The 15,446-nt window shown below is 37.1% G+C and overlaps 1 protein-coding gene across 3 annotated transcripts in view; it reads right to left on the reverse strand.

Moving 5' to 3' along the window:
* The window catches only part of atp13a3 (ATPase 13A3), a 51,257-nt gene extending 38,529 nt beyond the window's left edge, over nt 1-12,728 (reverse strand). For all 3 annotated transcript variants that reach the window (XM_065241004.2, XM_065241003.2, XM_065241005.2), the window contains exons 1-2: nt 12,581-12,728; nt 792-882 (exon numbers count right to left, since the gene is read on the reverse strand). The gene's annotated coding sequence lies outside the window, so the exon portion shown is untranslated. The remainder of the gene's footprint in view (nt 1-791; nt 883-12,580) is intronic.
* Between the last annotated feature and the right edge of the window lie 2,718 nt (nt 12,729-15,446).

Consider the following 15,446-nt stretch of genomic DNA (forward strand, 5'->3'; position numbering starts at 1 on the left):
GCGTATGGCTCAAGTGTTTATAGAAGCCTCCCTCACCAATTCTAAAATGACCAGTAGGTGGCGTAATGATACAAACAGTGAAGCGGTTACTGTTATGTCATCAGTAGCATATCTCACGGATGGAAAGAGATCTTAGTCCATCAGAATCGAGAACCATAAAGAACTGTTGTATACATTTCTCTTAACATACATTCTTTCAGCCAAAAATTTAAACCTTGCATGTATCTCTATCTGAGTGCACAATCCCGTATTGCATTGCAATGAGATCATTTCAAAAATCATTCCAAAATGTCAGAGGGTTATTCATATTTGGCACAAATAACACGGAACAAAGCAGGGAAAGTGAGGAATGCTTGTGCTATTCAAAGGGGTGTCAGTGGCCATACTCTGCCCCTGCCACTGGCCCTGATCTTATCTCCCTCCTGCACCCGTACAACACACCACGGAAATGGGAAACCGAACTCAGGGCCGAGCCCTTCCTACCATTTTCCCTGGCTCAAGCGGCCGCTACGAGGCCACGTTTGCTGTTGGCTACAATTTATATTGAATATTGCGGGTGCAACACGCTGGGCTTTTTACTCTTTACTTCCTCCTGAGCAGACTGTAGAATGAATACAAGGAAGCATTGCAATCATAAAACTGATGGATATATTTACCAGACCATGACAATGTGTCTCGCGTAAATATGCGAGCGATCATTTAGTCCACTTTTGAACCACCCAGATTTGGGTGTCTTGTTTAAGGATACAATAGCAATGGTTCATGTAAGATCACGGTCATATTGGACTTACCTTTAGATCTTGGGCACTGTGGCCCTGGGCAATCCTTTCGCCTTTAAAGTGGCCTCTCTCTTGTTCTCTCTCACCACACAGACCTGGACTCCTGAGAAGAAATGAGAGGAAATTTTAATTAAAGTCCATGAATCACAAAGCCTACTGTGGTTTAATGGCAGACTTCTGTAGCTTTTTTACATGAGATATGAGGAACATAGATTTATTGTCTTTCTAATCAAATGTGACAACAGCTCCCAAAACATCTTTCCAGATTTAAACATCCAAACAAAGGCACTAAAATGGAGGACACGGGGATCTGTACATTAAGATATATAGAAAACAAAGACATAAAGGTCAGGATGAAGCCTGCAGGACATTTATATGCGGAGTCTATTATTCAAAACATCTGATGTGAACAAGGACTGAACACAATAAAGCTTAGAGATGTTTCCATGCCATCCTGACTTATCAGCGTTGACACTGCACTTTTACATTTACATGTATTCACTTGGCAGACAATTTTATCCAAAGCTTAGACTTTGGAGCCGTTTACTCGATTATGCACTTCAATGCATTTGGGGGTCATGAAGAAAAAACTTTTGAAATGTGTTTCAAAGTGCTAGTTTTGAAAATGATAGTGTTACTGTGTAAGCACTAGGTGTGTGACGAAACATGAGATTGGGTTCACGAGAACAAGACGAGACAATATTTTTACACTTTTTTAGAAATCCTCAATGATAAAATAAATGAATAAGAAACTGAAATCACATCATTTTTAAAAGTTTTAACTAATCAAGGACTGTCCCTGACAATTATTTTGCTTACTGATAATAAAGTAATTTGTTATTTTTGGGTAATAAAAATAGACTTAAGTGAGCAGTAGCCTTTTAAATTACATAATAACGAAGATGCAATAATAATTGGTTCAAATAAAGTATTAAAACCAAGTTACATTAAACAACATTACATTAACAAACACATTACATTGGTGTCCTATAAATAAAAAGCATTATGTATGTATTATAACAAATGCCTGCAGGGGGCGATAGTGGACTCGTCTCGTGGACGCTATCTTCACTTTTACTTTCGACGGAGAGAAACACTTATTTTTAGCCGAACAATGTTTAAACCCATTTGAATATTTAATATATGTCCATTTCTTTACAATAGAAATGATACAGCCGCTGTCATTTTTTAGCAAGAACATGCAGACATTAAATCATGTAAACTCTGAGTAAGGGTTTAATCTGCTGAGACTTCTGACAATGATCAGACAGACAAACACAACCATCTCAGACTTCACACGAGTTCACAAACGAACATTATTGGAAACCCAAACAAAAAAGGAAACGCTGTAAAAGACAGAATATAATGCATGCACTGTAAAAGGTTCAAACAGAAAGCTGCATACTCCGGAGGTCGGATATGCCGGCTGCATACTTTATCAAGGTTTATTTCAGTTAATTATCTGAGCATCACATTCGCAAGTCGTGAGCATATTACAACAAGTTGCAATTAACTAAATAATTAGTAAACTTTATAATTGATAATATTCTCTAATAAGACAGTCTTTATGAAGTAAATGCAGTTTAAAAATGCGACCTCCAAATGATGCAGTCTTTTATTTGAGAAACGGCCAGCATTTCACCTCCAGAAGAAATCTCGTGAGACACATTTAATCTCGCAATATCTCGTCGCACGAGATCTCGTCACATCCCTAGTAAGCACCAATCTGTAAAAACCATGACGTCATGGTTGTGAAGCACATGCGTGAGACTAAAGTCACGTAACTGCAGTGATGCGGATTACGTACAACGCGGTCGACGTGTTATCTGGTGCGCCCCAGCTGTTTTTTTTGTGCGCCCTGGCTTCGTTTACAGCGTGAGGTAGACGCACGCTGTAAGTTTGAAAAAAATCTTTGCAAACATTTCTGAGGATTACACGTCATCCGCGTCACTGCCGTCACGTGACTTTAGAGAAGACAATGCTGAATAAAGTCGCAAATTTTGTTCTTTTTGGACCAAATGTATTTTCGATGCTTCAACACATTTTAACTGACCAACTGATGTCACATGGACTTCTTTGATGACGTTTTTATTACCTTTCTGGACATGGACAGTATACGTACATAGATTTTCAATGAAGGATCAACAAGCTCTCAGACTACATCTAAAACATCTTATACTGGTCGTCTTATGAGTTTGGAACGACATGAGGGTGAGTCTTTAATAACATTATTTTCATTTTTGGGTGAACTATCCCTTTAATGCCTTGTTCTGCATGACCATGTTTTACGTCCCTTAATCCAATACCTAAACCTAACCACTACAACAACTACCTAATTAGCTATTAATTTGCAGTAAATTAGCGGAGTTTAAGGAGTTTATTGAGGCAAAAGTCATAATTATTAATCAATATGTGTTCCCCATTCTAAAGTGTTACCCCGTGCAGCCCTAGTATACAGGCATACGCGATTACTTAACAACCATAAAAAGTGTTTGTGCTACAGTTTATTACCAACACCTGGACCAAATGCCATTGCTATAGAAACCAATCCAGCTATTTCAGAAAATAAAAGAGAGCGCTACAAGACAAACAAATGGGATCTCAATAGTGGTGATACACAGTGTGTGGACAGTGGGCAATTCATATCGGATATGTGGGAAAATCGGATTAACAGTGTTTTTAGTCGTCTTTGTGGATCTTTGTAAACATAGATAGTTTTGACAACATTGTGGAATGCAAAAGGTTTCAAAAATGCAAAAAAAAAAAAAAATGTTTTTAGTACAAAAAATATGTAGTACAAATGTTATAATGTATACCCTATAAATGCCCTTACATTGCACTACAAGGTGTAAATGTAGTCATCATGTGTACCTAACCGCACTGTACCTCAAGTAGTATGGCACTTTATCAGCTTTGTTGGTAAAACATTACCTCAATGTATTAAATTACTAAACTGAAATCAGGCGCTTTGCTCCAACAAGCAATGTTGGCAGTGTGTAAACCTACATCTTACTTGGCAGATTGTACAATACATAAATGTTAATGTCACATAAACAGCGTTTTCCAATTTAACTAAGAATGCCTAAAGAGAGTGACAACTAGATAAAACAAGTCCTGTTAGAGAAAAGCTCACGGTCCATGCATGGCTTATTCAGCTGTCTCGCATCCAGCTGATTGATGGTCTAAGTTTTCTGAGAAGCTCTGCACGCTGAGTCAGTGCTCTGGAGGTAGCTCCATTTACCGTGAGTTTCGCAAGAAAAACAAGCCGTTTCAGCATTCAGACACAGTCGGCTTTCCCTTTTGGAAGTGAAACTGATGCCTCCAAACCCTGTGTACCCTACCCATGCAAAGACAACAGAACCACAATGCTTAATATCCTAGCGAAGGATCCCACGATCATTTGTGAAAGCCATCAGAAGAGAAAGTTCAGCTGCTGTCATGTTTTGGGTCTAAAGTGCTTTCTGTATCCTTCTTTATCTCAGCCCATTAGAACAAGAGGTTTTGTTTCTCGCTATGGTGGGTCACAGGCACCCTGACCTTAACTGTAGTCTTGAACTCTTCCTCTTTCAGACAGTTTGACACCGTGGTCATGACCTACACTTTTAGACTCCAGTATCACAAAGTTCAAAAATTCGTCATAACCCATAGACAGGAGGACAATCCTTTAGAACAATGACAAAGCAAATCCACTGTATATTTTGCAGATAAGCGGTAAAATAGTCGTACGGGTTTAATAATTAGAGTCCTAGGAGTGAAGTTAACCGATGGGTTAATGTGTAACAAAAAAATAGGCGTGTTCCATTGAGTGATTTACTTCGTCATCATAAAGATAAAACTGAGCAGGACAGAAGATAACATGACGACGAAACAATAAACGTTTCTACAACAACAACAACAACATATAATGCTCACACATAGGCAATATTAAGATCAAAAAAGGCTTTTTAAATTAAACTTATTATGGTTGATTCTCACTAAATCCAGATTTAGAAGGTGTCCAGTATCAGATTTTTTAAAAGCCCTTGATGCCAATTTTTTTGCACATAAGATTAAGGTCTGAACTTACTATAACCATTATTTTTAGAGGATTTAAAAATATTTCCTATAGAATTTAGTTTTTTAGATAATCATTACCGCAACATGATATTACATTAAATATATGCATTTACAAACTCATGTTTCGGTAATGAGAACTAAAAAGTTTTCTAGGTACTATGACAAACAAAATTTCAACTTTTATCTGAGGAGAAAAGATAAGAACTGCTTACCTGGTAGCCATCTTGAGTGTCACAGTCAATTATGTCCCTTCCAACAATTAAATTTTTTTGAAAATGTAAGTTCCTTGAGGGCTTAAACAAATTTTTCAAAATTGTTGCGGAGAATGAGAAAATTGGTCTTGGACACATTTATATTCCTGATATTGTCTCTACATTTACCAATGATCACCAAATACCACACGTTTCTTTACTGTAAATGTTTATAGTATAACATGCACTGAAGCTTTTTATTTTTTAGATTTTTTTTATTATAAATATTTCCATGTCAAAGAACCCAAATCCAGTAATGGACATGTTGCGATAATGAAAATGTTCCCCTTAAATGTGGAAAAAAACAACAAAATTGATTTGTATGATGTCATTTGAAATCATGTGCAAAATAGAACATGAAGAGATGTTTGTAACTGTATGCTTCTTATTTTGATACTCCTACTTTGCATTTACTTTATCAAAATGTTTCATGACACCTCGTAAGTCTAATTTCGTGAGAATCCCCTTTTATGTTTTGTTGATTGGATTTAAAAAGGCTGAAAACGTAACTCTTGCAGCGCTTGCGTTAACTTTGATTTCGTAAGTTTATCGCGCAACATCCTGAAAAAGTAAATGCTGAATAAACCAAATATGGGTACATTTTTTAAAGCAGGATTCCTTCTGGTAAGAATGTTTAAGTTTAATGCAAGTCTTTTAAATACTTCTCACAACAACTTTATAAAAAGTCATGCTACTGTTCATAGACACAATCAAGATTTAGAAAAAAATTTTTACTTTTCTCATACATTACAAAGGGATTTAAAAAAACAGAATATATTTCTAATCTGATTAAAGTCAATAACTTTGGTGAAGAAAGTATGATCAAAGTAGATTGGTGGATGCAGGCAAGGGGGAAAAAGAAGAAAAAAAAACGTATCTCAAAGCATCTGACCATAAGAAATGTTCAAAAAGAGAAAATGCTATTGTTGTTTTCCTATTTAAGAAGCTAAAGTCGTGTCGATCAAAGGTTAAAACATTTTCAAAATCTGGTTTAGTTTACATCAAAAATATAAAGTAATTTTGACAAAACCAAATGTTAAATGCTCTATTATTCAGTGAGTCCCTGTGGATGAAACTAGGGATGTCCCGATCAGGTTTTTTTGCCCTCGAGTCCGAGTCCGAGTCATTTGATTTTGAGTATCTGCCGATACCGAGTCCCGATCCGATACTTCTATAATACATTAAAAAAAAAGAATAAAGAAGAGCAAAAAAACAGAACCAGTCCAGGATGTTCCTTATGTCATGCCGCACGCATTGCTGTTTCTGTGTGGAGTCAAAAGAGTCTAACTCTGTGCCAGCGCATAACTACAGATGTGTTAAAAAATAATGAATATATACTATATATGTTCAGGGGTTAAATTGGGGTTTGTTTTGTGGGGATGCTCTGTTAGGAGGGAGGGTTCGAGGGGTAACATGTTTAATCCTGATGACAGCAAAGCAACTGGGTGTGTTTCAATGACATTTTGTATCTCTGATAGGATTTTATAAGTTTCAGTTTTAAAGCTGTGCCACATGTTGACCCAAACTTTAAAACCTGAACTTTAAATTATGCAAATCTATGAGTCTGACACCCTATATGCATTTGGTGCACATGTCATTATGCACAATTGATCAAACTTTGAATGAAGTTATAAGACTTAACCTCCTTGACTCATTCTAGGCATAAGATAGGCTACCCAAAAAGACTCAATTAACAAGAAAAACAACATACTGATTCAGCAATATATCTTATAAATTAGCCATAGAGATTCCCTAAGCTGGTCAGCTGTTAGTTAAACAATCACTATAGTTAGGTCGTAATTGATTTGTATAATCAAAATACATTATTTTATTAAACTATACAATCAGTTGTATCCAGTTATCTAGTTAACATTTTGTAATGAGATGAGTGACATGGCTATACATACTTTAATACTTTGTTTCTAGACTTCTATTAAGTTTTTTCGACATGGGCACCATTCTTACCTCTCTTTCTCTCATCTCTACAGTAATGTCAAATGATCCTGCGCGAATGCGCGTTCTTGAGGTTCTGAGTGAGACGCGGAGCTGCGTCTGAGCACATGTTGACAATAACGATCAACGCGTCGTTTAAATGAGCGGTAAAAACGCGGTTTTGTCGTGGGTTCCTTGCACGCACGAGTGTGTGAAGCCTATGAATGAAAGCACGTCAATAGGCTTGTTCGACTTCATGCGGCGCCGCAACACTCGACACCCTGGTGACGTCAAACTACCGCGAGAGTGATCCGCGAAATCATACGGAGGAGTTTGCTTTTACATCGTTCTCGCGGAACTTTGACGTCATGCAGCACCACAAGAACCGGCAGCCGGATGAAGTCGAACAAGCCTATTCTCTTCAGTTCACACGCACCAGCGCAGCGCGTACACTGGCGCGGAGCAGAGCGAGAACTTAATGGATTTTAAACCCTGCATATGTATCCGAGTCCTGATCGGGAGGTAACGTCCGATCCCGATCGAGTCTGAAACCACGTGATCGGGGCCGATTTCCGATCACGTGATCGGATCGGGACATCCCTAGATGAAACCGTCCGCTAAATGAATAACAGTGTATAAAAATCGGTTAATGAATTTTAAAGTTAGGTAACCCCACAGCAAGATAAAGAGAGTCATCAAGCATACCTGCCAAATTTGTCTTATCTCCAGCTAGCAATTATCCAGTTAAGTTTCTGGCCGATAAGTCCATCAAAAAGGCTATGCAAGCAAAACCTTTGATGCACTCCAATACACTTTCACCAAAGATATCAGAATGTCTTTTATCATCCAGCCCCACTTTATAGCTAAGGAGAAAGGCATTGACACGTCAAGAAAGCTTGGATGGAAAGAAGATCAGAAAAGTGAAAGATTTTGCAAAGTCGCCCTTCAGGAGAGTGAAGCAGTACCAGCTGAGAAAAAAAAAACGTTCAAAAGATCTGTGGTAGGCAGAAAAAAGATCAAACAGAACAGGAGACCAAAGTCACGCTACATAGTCTTGGATTAGCAGCTCTTATACTCAGTCCTGTTAGGGAAAGTAAAAATTTAGCTTCAAGACATAACATTATATAATGTTGATGTTTCAAAGTACCATTGCCTAGCGTAAATGACCCTTCATAAATGTTTTTCTTATAATTTTATACAACCTTTATCAGTGGGTAACTACAAGATTAAACTATAGTAGATCTACAGTATATTGTAAAATCCTTAAATGCAAAGGACTTTGCCTAGTAATGAAAAGCAAGTACTAAAACATAATGTAGGAGTGCACCGATAAATGCCGATATACTCTTATAATATGTGGCTACTGAATCGCACAGCTGATATTATTCACAACTATTTCATGTACTACGGCTCAGTAAGTCCTTATCGATCTGAAATCACTGTTAGTTTGAGTCGATTATAACATGCATTTAAAAAAGCAACACTCGTCAAACATAATCATTATACATATTCTTTTTTATCATGAAAATACCTAAAAAGGTTTGAAGAACAGCAATATAAATATATCCTTAAGCCATTTCCTGGTTCTGCGCGTGTATTGTTCTTCGTCTACAGCGCATAATGAGTATCTGCACAAGAGCGTCCTGGATGTAGCGGCATTTCACCGAAATTCATTGAGAAGCATAGCAAGCATCATTGGCCGATATTTCGGAGCACCCCTAACCTAATGCATTGCATAGATGTTAATATAAAGAGCTCAGAAGCCAATGCCGCTAAACGCCACATCAGTCAAAAAAGGGCATTCAGAAATACTGGTTTGTTGGCAGAATTGCAATGAAATAGGGATTTTGCAATGGTTTACTACGTCTTGTCCAAAGAAGTGGATTTTTTCATGCACTTAGAGGGCTTTGCAGCAAAAACCATTCAAATTTGTTAAATACCAATGAAATTACTAAAGTGAAAATAAGGCATATCAATTACTGACAAAAAGTCTGTTCACTGCCATTAAAAGGAAATGTCTGAACCTAAGATTAAACAAAAAAATTAGCACTTAGAAATATAGATTATGACATTATTAATAATTCATATAATATGCATCACCAAAACCCATAGGCTGTCATTTAACCTGGTAGCAAAATGCTAAAAAGTTGAAAACTCACAAATTTTCCTTTAACTTCTCTTGATGCCGTGCTTCAATTGAATTTTTGACTTTGACTCTTTTGGCAGTAATTCTGTGGTTTTTGCCTCACACTTTGGTCCTAAATTCTACATTTGTTACTCTTTCATCATGCCTCCCATGGACAGAGACTGTTTTTTTTTATTCTCGTTGCAGGTAAACCGCACGTGGACAACCAGAAAAGTCCCATCCATTTCGTTGCCTTCGAGGATTCTGAGAGCAAACAACCAGAGAGCTGCTCAAGAGACTAACACCATGTCACGATATGTGGCACCTCGGCTCTGATTCAACACTGGCAGACTTTCTGTCATACGCCGATGTCTTACAGAATTCTGTGAGTAATCTCGGCATCACCTCAAAGCTTTTCGGGACATGACAGTAAAACCACAAAGGCAAACTTTTGAATTCCAGTTCGTCCATGTAACAAATATATATAAGCAAAGGGATGGAGGGATCGAGTGTTTGGTTCTGCTCAACAACGTGACCATACAGGGGTCAAGATGAGAAGTAGTTAGGGCTGGGTATTGGCAAGGGCCTCACAATATAATACATATCATGATACAATGTATCACGATACGGTATGGCACCTTGCATGTTGCGATACATTGTAATACTATTTTCCCTTTTTTTATCAAAAATGTAAAAAATAGAGCTGATTTAAAAAAAAAATTGTAAAAGCAAAAGTGCTTCATTTTCAAATTTTCTGCCATTTTCTCACTCCCGCTAACTTCCGAGACATTGGCTGAATGGTCGTATATGACAGACAACTGGACAGGGACAACTACAGCAGTGGCGGAGAAGGTCGTTGAACGCACACAGAGGGTTTTTAAAATATCGGCAGTAGAGATCTAAATATCGTTCACTATCATGGAAAAAATTATCACGATAGTTAGCTGTATCAATATTTTTGCACAGCCCTAGAAGTAGTGCTGGGCGGTTTGACCAAAAAGTAATCTGTATAAAGTAATCTGTAAGTAATCTGTATAAAGTTGTATTTTTAATGATGGTGGTTCTACGATTTATCAAAGGTTTACCTAAAAAGATTTCTGAATTTTACCATTACTTTAAGGAGCACTTATTACATTGCTAAAAAAAAACTTTATTTTGTACGTTACAAACGCACTTTTTTGTACAACGCTTATCTTTCTGAAAGTCGTAGTGTCATCCGATTAGCCAGCTAATCTGTATGTTGTGACTGACCTGAATTCCTCTGTCTTCAGTCGGAAATGTGACGCTCCTCGCCATGTTTTGAAGATTAGTTTACAATGCAATACTGACAGGAGTTAATATCGTCTTTACTACCTTATCAACCGGATCAGATCCAGCAAATTCAGATGACCAGATTGATCGGTCAACTTTGCGCACGCAGCTTGAGAAGGACGTAACAGATTTGTAAGGTAAGGATACTAAAACATAAAACCATGTCTGCATTTGTGATCATAGAAATGACAAACAACAAGCACTACTCTGCACTGCTTAAAACTTGCATTTGAATAACGCAATTTTAAAATTCTTTAAATATGAAAACATAGACTAATTACAGGCTATAAGTCAGAAGTGGGTGGAGTTATGATAATGACCGGCGTGTCCACGTCAACTGGCCCAGAAGGTAAACTATTGCCTACAATTCGTTTGTTGTAGTACACGAAAAGAGATTTTTTTGACTAAACTCCGCCCACATGAATACTCAGTCTCCAGCTAGGCTAACGGCAAGCTAGGCTGCTATCCAATCACAACAGACAAAATAAGCTACACAATCAGAACTCGATACGTATTTCTGAAGGAGGGACTTCACAGGACAAGGAAGACATCAGCCCGTTTCGAGGACAATGAAAGCAGAAGTATACAGATAAATTGTGTGTAAATTGTGCGAAAGGTACCGCGTTATTTACACGTGAACACAATATATTGCGCACTGTAAACACAATCAAAGCTTCAAAAACACAGAAAGAACGGGACCTTCAAGTTGTGGTTCATTATTATTTTTAATGAAAAAAAAAACTTTTTTACAATGACAAACTCGCTAGTAAACAGATAATTGAAACTTTTATTAACAAACATTCTCTTGCGCTATTTGATCTTGAGCTTCACTTTTACGTTGCATAGCCAATCGTACCAGTATGCCGTTTTACAATGTACATAATTCAGACCATTTTATTGTTACAACCGGTATATCACAGAGCACTAACTAAAAACTAAAAAAATTGACACATTTGTGGACAGGTAGAGAATCAAAATGTGTCTGTAAAGTGTGAATAGACAAGACAAAAATGTTTATTTAAGATCAAAAGTGTCACACTAAACCCCTAAATTTTACAAATAAATAAATAAATGAATAAAACATTTACCAAATTCTAATTTTTAATTTATTGTAGGTTTATATTCAATTAAACTACAAAAAAAAAGAAATTACAACTTTACTACTTTATTGGGTATTTTCCTAACACGTTTTTTTTTTTCTTTACTTTCAAATGTGTTAAGCCGTTTCTTTATCAAAAGCTCCTCAGTCAATAAACCATTACATACCCTAAAACGTTTCAATGGATTAGCCATACACTTGACCTCACTTATCAGACATAAACAAGTCCTTTTCTTGATGTAGAAAAGAATGTGATGGCAAAACTGCCCTTTGATCCAAAGTGCTTAAACTTCAAAAGCTAAAGTTTAATCTTAGAATCATTTAAGGAAAGATGCCAAATATCAACTTGACAGTAACAGTGTAGAGGTTTTTGTCAACTTCATGATCTTAGGTTAGAAATAATATATTCACAAACCAAACAGTTAAAATGTTACATATTTCACTGCCATTTAACAGATCAAAAATAAACTTAAAAATACAATCAAATACCCAAAATAAGGAGAAACACCTCCTCCAGACAAACCCAACCCTGATAAACGACAGGTGGATCACTCATTCAATTCCCTCTAAGCATGACACATTCACTTTACGAGCATTTATGTGTAATCTAGCAGCTGTTAACAATACATAAATACATGTTTTTAATGGAGATAAATTAGATTAGTAACGCAATTCATTTGACTAGACGTAAAGTCTTTAACGTACGTCGTGCAACACGATACTCATTTACCTAAAAAAACACCGAAGTGAGCAGTAAAATCCAAAGAACAACATATTCTGCACTACAGTTTTACTGACCAATACACATCTCCATAAAGAAATACAGACAACCATATAGCGTTACAAATACGATGACTCATATCCATTCATATATTAAAATAAAACCCTAACGGGAAACATGAGGGTGAACGAATACAGGCAGCCATGACTTCATACTGACACATCAATGAAGAGATCCGTGTGTGTGTGTATGACACGTGCGAACGCGTGTGTACGCGTGTTTATACGTTATTAAAATCACACTCACCCAGCAGCACCGGGACCGAGGATCACCTCTGGGTCATGATGAACGCGTTATAATCACGGACAAAGAAACGCGGGGCTCGTATGTTCTGTTGACAGCAGATGAATGTGTGTGTATGCGCCAGACTGCCCAGATCTGGCTCAGCGTGCACAGGAAGTGACGCACAGGACGTGAGGTCACCGTGGAAACTGCGTCAGGTGCGTGTCGCGAGTCGAGCAACAAGCTCTAGTAGTGCAAAAAAAAAAAAAAAAACTCTAGTAGTGCAGTAGAGAAGTAAGGATTAAAGAAATTGAAGTTATGTAGCTATCGTCGTGTTGATATGGTGCCATTAGTCATGAGATCATGGCAAGATAATGTATCTTTGTAATATTCTAAAAGTAGTTTTAGTAAAATCATACAATATATATATAGTCTCTTTCTGTTGTTATTTGTGAAAAAGCACAATATATTAACCATGCCAAATACTAATAATAAATAGCAAAAATTATATATATATATATATATAACATAAAAAGTAAATCGTGGTTCTCAAACTGTGGCCCCCTGTGTAGCATCCCTTTGTGGTCCCCCAAAGAAAATGTATGACATAATTTTAAGTTTGAATTAAACAAAACACATATTAAATGATACAATGTAAGTAGTTGGTTAGTAGCCTTATTTTTCAGAGGATTAATTGCACACAATTTATGATAATTATTTTTTCATAAAATGTCACTACACTGGGCACCCCCGCAACATCCCAGGGCCCCCATTGAGAACCACGACTCTAAACATTGTTTGTCCCCCCACTACCCCATTTTCTAGACCTTGGCATTACTAAAATATTATAATATATACCAAATACTAAAAATATCTTAATTATAAGATATTTTAGCTTTTTGTAATGCTTTTTAAATTATCTTATTTTAAATCATCTTAAAGGGACATCCCACTTTTTTTGAAAATATGCTCTTTTTCCAGCTCCCTAGCTTGCAAAAATTAAACATTTGATTTTTACCATTTTGGAATCCATTCAGCTGAACTCAGGGTCTGGTGGTTGTACCACTTTTAGCATAGCTTAGCACAATCCATTGAATCTGATTAGACCATTAGCATTGGGCTTAAAATAACCGAAGAGTTTTGATATTTTTCCTATTTAAAACTTGACTCTTTTGTAGTTACATCGTGTACTAAGACTGACGGAAAATTAAAAGTTGTAATTTTCTAGGCAGAGATGGTTAGGAACTATACTCTCATTCTGGCGTAATAATCAAGGACTTTGCTTCCGTACCATGACTGCAGGAGGCGCAATGATATTACGCAGCGCCTGAAAATAGTCCCCTGCTATTGAAAGTAACCAAGGGGACTATTTTCGGGCAGTGCGTAATTTCACTACGCCTGTTGCAGCCATGTTACAGCAGCAAAGTCCTTGATTATTACACCAGAAAGAGTATAGTTCCTGTCCATATTGGCCTAGAAAATCGCAACTTTTTTTGTTGATCTTAGTACACGATGTAACTACAGAAGAGTCAAGTTTTAAATAGGAAAAAATATTGAAATTCTTTGGTTATTTTTTAAGGTTAATCAGATTCAATCTATTATGCTAAGCTATGCTAAAATTGGAAATGCCAGACCCAGAGATTTATGGATTCCAAAATGGTAAAAATCAAATGTTTAACTCTAGGAGAGCTGAAAAATGAGCATATTTTCCCTCCCTTTAAGCCATCTTGAGGCGCCCTTGGAAGTTTGTTAAGGCCCACAAAGAGCTCCGGACCTCATAGCGCGACCTTCAGACTGATGGCAGATCTTCCATAACAGCTTTTATTGGCCAAGGGCCACCCAAGAGCCCAATAGATCAGATGTAAAGCAACAAATCACCGTTCACCTTTGTTTACAGACTAGCCTTTATGTTTTAGTAATATAATGAATCATTTCACTTTTCGTAAGTGAGGCTTGTTGGAGATCAGCTGGCCCTTTGATAAAGCATTATCTTATCATACAGATCATAATGAAATGTCCGGGTGTGAGATAAACTTAAATTTATTATATGAAGTTATACATAAATGTATTTACTGTATACTGTGTGGGTCATAAGGTCACATATGCTTTGCAGAAGCTGCTGAAATGATACATTAGTGATAGCTCACCTAAAAATAAAAATTCTGTCATCATTTACTTATGTTCAGTAGCAGCACATGACTGCTCTTCAGAGGGGTGCAAATTCAAAATATGTGTTCGGAGTGTCATGTGTGTTACTCGTGTTTTCAAAATATGTGTTTGTTCCGTCATGTGAACCATGTGCATTACATTTTGTCAAAATAAGTGCCTGCTGCACACGCATCAAAACTGTTTATGATAAAAAGAGACGCTCACGTTCACAAAATACATGCAAGAAACTCTCTTAACAGTAAACTCTGATTACACAGGAGATTATACGATTATCTGGCAAACGCAGGGCGTTGCTTTTATCATAAACCCTTTAGACGCGTCTGCAGCAGGCACTTATTTTGACAAAACACGTGATGCACATAGGATATCTCGACGCGCAGAACACATATTTTGAAATTACGAACCACACACATGACGAGCTACATACATATTATGACGAACTTCGCATTGTGCGCCCTCGAAAGAAGAAGTCACCGGCCCCCACTGCTCATGTTGTTCTAAACCTCCCAAATTCTTTATTCTGAAGAGATTTTGAATAGTCATGGTAACCACAGAGCTGACAACACCCACTGACCTCCAATGCCCGAAAATAGTCCCCTGCTATTAAAAGTTACTAAGGGGACTACTTTTTGGCTGCTGCGTAATGTCATTGCGGCTCCTGCAGCCATGTTACGGCAGCAAAGTCCTTGATTATTATGCCAGAATGGCAGTATAGTTCATA

The sequence above is a fragment of the Paramisgurnus dabryanus genome, chromosome 14 (genome assembly GCF_030506205.2).
Source record: "Paramisgurnus dabryanus chromosome 14, PD_genome_1.1, whole genome shotgun sequence".
NCBI classification, from domain to species: Eukaryota; Metazoa; Chordata; class Actinopteri; order Cypriniformes; family Cobitidae; genus Paramisgurnus; species Paramisgurnus dabryanus.